Source organism: Leptopilina heterotoma, unplaced genomic scaffold (assembly GCF_015476425.1).
Source record: "Leptopilina heterotoma isolate Lh14 unplaced genomic scaffold, ASM1547642v1 Lhet_66, whole genome shotgun sequence".
NCBI lineage: Eukaryota > Metazoa > Arthropoda > Insecta > Hymenoptera > Figitidae > Leptopilina > Leptopilina heterotoma.
The window spans coordinates 448,400-454,647 of NW_025111153.1; positions in this window are offsets into that span (position 1 = coordinate 448,400).

Below are 6,248 nucleotides of genomic sequence, written 5' to 3' on the forward strand. Positions count from 1 at the left end.
ACAAAAAACCTATAATATATTTTGAAAATCTTAAATTTTAAAAAAGTGAAATAAAAGAAGCAATATAAGTACAAATTATTTAAAAAGTTACAAATTCAGCTTATCAATGATATTCAAACTAACTGAAATACTTACATTGCAGCATTTACTGGTATGTTGTTATTATTCAAAATATTTGAAAGTGTATTCCAGATTTGTGGTTCGGGTGTTGACATGATCTTCCCGGTAAGAAGCGTAGAATAGAAAAGAATTCAATTTCTAGAAAATATGCTTGAAAACGAGAATTTTGAATTATTCTGAATACGCGAATTTACCTCGGAGTTCTATTCCACGTGAACGATCAAAATTTCAGAAAAATCAATTCTTCTCTATTGCTCTCGTCGATCGGAAGATAGAAAAGAATTCAAATTTTCTATTTTTCCTAATGCGCAAAGTTTTATGGTATTGCAAGTTCTTGAAAAAAATATGAAGTTCTATTCTTTTGAATCGACTGCTAACGATTCTAGGTAGTCAATTCAAAAGAATAGAATGTTTGACGAGTAAATCTGAAATGTTTATTATTCTCAATTGACTGCATCGAATTTCAGAAGCGCATTAAAAGGAATAGAACTTTTGACAAATAATTTAAAAAAACCTAATTTTTCTAATTGTCTGTAAGAGCACCTGTAGTTAATGTCTTAAAATAAAACGCAGTGACAACTATTATGTTTCGCGTCGTGTGAATTTCATTGTAATTTCAGTGCTAAACAGCTAAACTATTAACCCCTAAACCGCACACTGCCGAATCCATCCTTAAACCGCACACTGGGTGTGCGACACCCGGGGACTTTTAAGTGTGTTCTCCAAGCTGGAATAGGATATTATCTTTCGGAAAAATTATCTTATATAGCTCAGTACATCTATTTTGAAGGAAAATAGGTTTCATAATGATTTATTTAATTTTAATAATTAAAAAAGAGTTTTTTAAAATTACCGAAATTACCTTAAACCAAAAACTGGGTGTCAAACAAGCAGAAATTTTTCGCCAACAACTTCATAAAGTTATCAAATACACAAAAAACACTTGGGAGACTAATGTCCCTCACGGAACATAAAGTTAAGTACAAAATGTATCGTCCAATAACGACACATGTTCAATTTTTACGAATTTAACCGAAATATTAGAGTAAAAAGCTAGAATATGGGTGTCGCACACCCAGGGTGCGGTTTAAGGGTTAAAATTAAATATTAAAACTAGTCAAAATATGGTTAAAAGACGCAACCCAAGTGCGAAAACCAACGCGGCCCAACACTGGCCCAGTGTTGGCAAAGGTGGCATCGAAACTTGGCAGACAATATTGGTCCGACTTTGCGCCGACTCTTGTGGTGTTAACCACGGTTGGACGTCGGCAGCCAGATCTCGGCAGACATTAATGGCCCATTATTGGCTGCCAGATCTCAGCAGACATTAATGGCCAAGCTACGCCCCCAATTTTCTGGCAATTATAATTTCCCATCAAAGATACAAAATTTTTGCCATTAAAATGCCATTAATGTACCTTTAATGGGCCGATCTTCGTCACACCACTGCCAATTGAATTTTGCCATTGAAGATTAATCAACTTTGCCAATATTGTGCCGTTATTGAGCCAAGCTACGCACCAATACTGGCAATTATAAATTGCCATGAAAGATACAAATTTTTTGCCATTAAAGTACCAATAATGAGCCATTACTGGGCCAATGGTCGGAACATCACTGGCAAATGTATTTTGCCATTAAAGATTGACCATCTTTGCCGATAACGTGTCATTATTGAGCCAAGCTACGCCCCAATACTGGCAATTATAATTTGCCTTTAAAGATACAAAATTTTTGCCATTAAAGTGCCAATTAGGAGCCATTACTGGGCCGATGGTCGGCACATCACTGGCAATTGTCTTTTGACATTAAAAATTGATCAACTTTGCCATGAATGTGCCATTATTGGGCCGAGAGCTGGCCCAGTCTTAAAAAATTTGAAAATCTGACCATCGGCGCCATCATTGGCCCATCAATGGGACGTTTTGAACACCAGTAATGGCCCAGTAACTACTGCCAATTCTCGGCAGATATTACTGGATTAATGATGGGCCGTTTTTGCAGTCTTGGCATTTCGCACTTGGGAAAGTGCTTACGATAAAATATAAAATGCTCTTATTGAAAGAAATTTTCAAGTGTTAAATGTTTAAGTCAAGTTTTGAAACCTAACCTCACTTTCTAGTAGAATCTTGAGTGGCAGTGAGTTAATTCAGAGGAATAGAAATTTCTACTGATCTGCTGTACTTTCTTATTCTTTTGAATGCGCGTTTCATATTTTTGTGAAGTCAATTCTGAATTATAAACTTTTCTGAAATTTTGGTCGTTTCCGTGGAATAGAGCTCCGAGGTAAATTCGCCTATTAAGAAGAATACAACTTTTGAATTCTTCGCTTCTTACCGGGTTGGGCTGTAAGGGCGAAAAATTTTCTTGTCGTCTTGCAAAACTCTAAATACTGTAATTGTTAAAAATATAATATTTATTTTTCATAATTTTTGACAGATATAATTATTATTTGAAATAATTACTATATTATTAAAGACTACAACATAAATTTAAATTATCTAAATATATTTTACAAAATAGTAATTTAATACAATTTTTATTTCTTTCAATTTTTATTACATAAAAATATTGTCTAATATAATGTTTATTTTATAAACTTTTAACGTGTCTTAATTTTTTATGTTTTAAAATAATACGTGATTCATAGAATATTCAACTAATCAATGATAATCTATTGTCAATCTATTGTCAATTTTTTTTATAAACTAATATCACAACCGCTTTAAATTAAAATCACATTCAATAGTTCATAAGAAAAATAAATCGACGAAATAACTTATGAAATTACTTTCTCAAATGACTCATTTCCTTGTCGGCCTCGTCTTTAACTTTCGTCCACTTGGACCTTTCTTCAAGAAGTCTTTGACATTTCGGACACTTTCTGAGTTCTGCACTGATCTTTCTAATTTTTTTCCAAGCCCGTTCTCGCCTTCTGTATAAAGACCCTAATAGCAGGTCTTCCGAACTTTGACTTTGCTTTGATGACGCCTTCCGTTTAATAACTTGTACGAATTCGACATCCTCATCGTCCTCCTCTTCCACCTCGTCGGCCCAATTTCGGCGCAAGAGGATTGAAATTCAGCTTGTGATATAGAAAGAGACATCAATGCGTTTGACCGAGACGGATAGAGCAGAAGAACCGATTGTCAGAGTGAGGGAGAAAAAGGAGAGTTAGAGAGAGAAACTGTCGGCGGAGATTCCATCGCGGAATCCTCCATCGATTCTTTCGGCGGAATATGAGCGTTACTGTCGCCCTGGCTGGGGCAGCAGCCATGTCAATTTTCTTTCTTTTTTGCCCAGCTCTTTTCTGCTGTAACTCCTTGAGGCTATCATATAGCTGCTGTAATTAAATTTGAATCTCTTTATCCTCTCCACTGGAAACATTATCCAAATTGTCCGCCATTGAAATAATTGTTGCAGATCACGTCCGCTCTCCAAGGTGGTCAAGAAGGAAAAAAAGCCTCAATATAAAATAATGTTAACATTAAATTATGGACACATACATACCTACCGAGTAAATGATAATTATAAAGTTAAAAATTCAATTAAACAACCAATGTATAGAATTAAAATTTGGGGGCTATCATACGCCTAAAATTTACCTGAATTTTTTTTCATTGTTTCTAAAAACGAATTCAGAATATTTTTTTTAATATGATGCTTTATTAGGTAGGGGGTCACTTTTTCTAAAAAATATTTTCTAATCCATTTTTTCTAAAAAAAACTGTTTTCTAATGAAGTTCTATTTCTAAAATAAAATTTTCTAAAAAATATGATTTCTAAAATAACAATCGTTCACTAATCCGTTTGTATCTGGAATCTACTAGTTTTTTAATTTTTTGTCTCAATTCCAACTGAAGCAACATAGTTTCCGTGTCGGACTGCTCCTTTTGTAGTTTTTTTTAGAAAAGCATATAAGATATAAACTGGGGTGTTTTCGTCCAATAACAACTTGTAGTCGATTGTGCCAAGCTTTTGACAAGTTGTTAGTTCTTGCCGTATTTTGTAATACCGCATTATATTGAGACCACAATATAGGAGGATACCTAGTAGGGACAGCTTTTCTCCTATCATTTGGATACATATAACGATTTTGCAAACCTTCCGATTGTACACGTCTATATACACTTTGACATAGATGAAAAAAAGCAGGCCCGAACTCTATCTTCCCTAACTGAAATTTGTTGCTGCATTTATTAAGCCTAATTTAAAATCACACATTATCAACGACGGCTGAGTAATTTCAATATTAAATTCTCTTGCTTTCGTTGAAATGACATCCAGAATTTTTTCATAAGAGACTTGCTCTTTATTTTCCATTAATGCATATATACAATCGGCAACGCTAAAGTTTTATCCTCCTGAATGACAGATCCCAAAATAGCAAACAGTTGATAAAATATTGTTGGTGCTGTTTTAAATGTACCATCAACAAACCATGTACTTGATCTGTACAGCATTTTAAGATTCTCTTTTGTCGCAAAAATCAGGATTCTAGGATTTTCTTTGTCATCGTTAATGGAGTCATACAACAAGAACGTATTACCTCCTAATGTTTGTTTGAAAATATTAGGTAATTCTCTTAACGGTGTTCGATGGTCTCTGAAATTTCTAGATTATATTCGACAAACTGCTATCACCCAACAAATACGGCACTGCCTGGTTTAAATGACGTGAAATTGGTAAACAATCATTTTCGAACGAGTTTTTCTCTGCACACAAGCACTTTTTTCAAAATCTGAATCCGAACCATTGACACAAATCTTCTTAATTACCTAAATCCAAAATATTTTTTTAATTCTTGAAGAAACGCGATTGCAAAATGGGAAAGGCCAGAGTAATGTAATGCAAATCATTTTAACAGCTGAGCCTTTACGCTCCCTGCATGCTTCTGCTCTCTAATGGCAAATGGATGTAACAAGCGTCTTGCCGCCTGTCATTACATTACTTTTGTTGCTTTTGTGTTTTCCATTTTGCAACCGCGTTTCTGCATTTTAACCCCCTACTGTCAAATATCTATATCCTGCTTGTGACCATATGAGTCAGCTTAAGAAGCTGTGAGGTGCCTTCCAGAATGCTAAATATCTAAGGTTCTTCAGCGGAGTGTTTTTTGAAAGATTCTAAGGCAGAATCAAGAAGACTATATACAGGAGGAGTATCAAGAGGAGTTGAATAGGTGCAAGAGATGGGAACAGGGTTGTCGTGAAATGAGTTGCGCCAGAGATGAATTTGGGCTCTGCGCATACAAGCTGTCTTCTACATCAGCATGTCTTTAGTATGCACAGAATCCAATTTCCTCTCTAGCGCAACTCACTCCACGCCATTCTTGTTCCCGCTTGCAGCCCCACTACTCTATATATTTGGGACGAAGTTTGCTCTCCTGTATATAGTCTTCTTGGGCAGAATAAAATTTTTGTTTAGAGGATGGTTTGTTATAAGGATCAACATCCTCTCTCTCATTAAGGGTCAGCGGATCTGTTTGGAAGGGCGAATGAATGTAAGTGATAGCAGTCGGAGTCTAGTCTAGTGGCTCGCGGGGAGGGGAGAAGGGGTGGGGAAGAGTGAGACGAAACGGGGGGAGCGGTCCGAACCGACGCGTGAAGCACAGAACACATGTCCACAGCGCCGGCCTCATTGTTGGCGCATTCAGGGAGAAGTGTTGCCGCAAGCTTGATGATCTTGATAACAGTTATGATGAACAGTTATCATCTTGATGCATCTGTGGGAATAGGATCCAAAAGACCATCCAGTGTTGCCAGAAAGGGAGAGTGTTTTAACCTAGAATATTAAAATATATCTACCAAAATTAATTCGGTTTAAAATTATCAAATTCCATCTTAATGAGTAGTTACGCAGGGTGTCTAACGGTCAGGGAAGTCAGGGAAAAGTCAGGGAATTTCTTTAATTTTCTGGAATTTTTTTTAAAACTTTCTTTTTTGTATTTATAAATGAATTTCTTGAAGTAAAAAATTTCGAATTGAAAATCGCGCCTATTCACGTGATTATTGCGTCTGCGCATTATATATAGGTATATAAATATTCAACAATATGGCGTATATAGACATCAGTGTCGGATCAGTGTGTACATAACAGCAATTTGCGACTCTTGTGTGTTTTCAACGAAT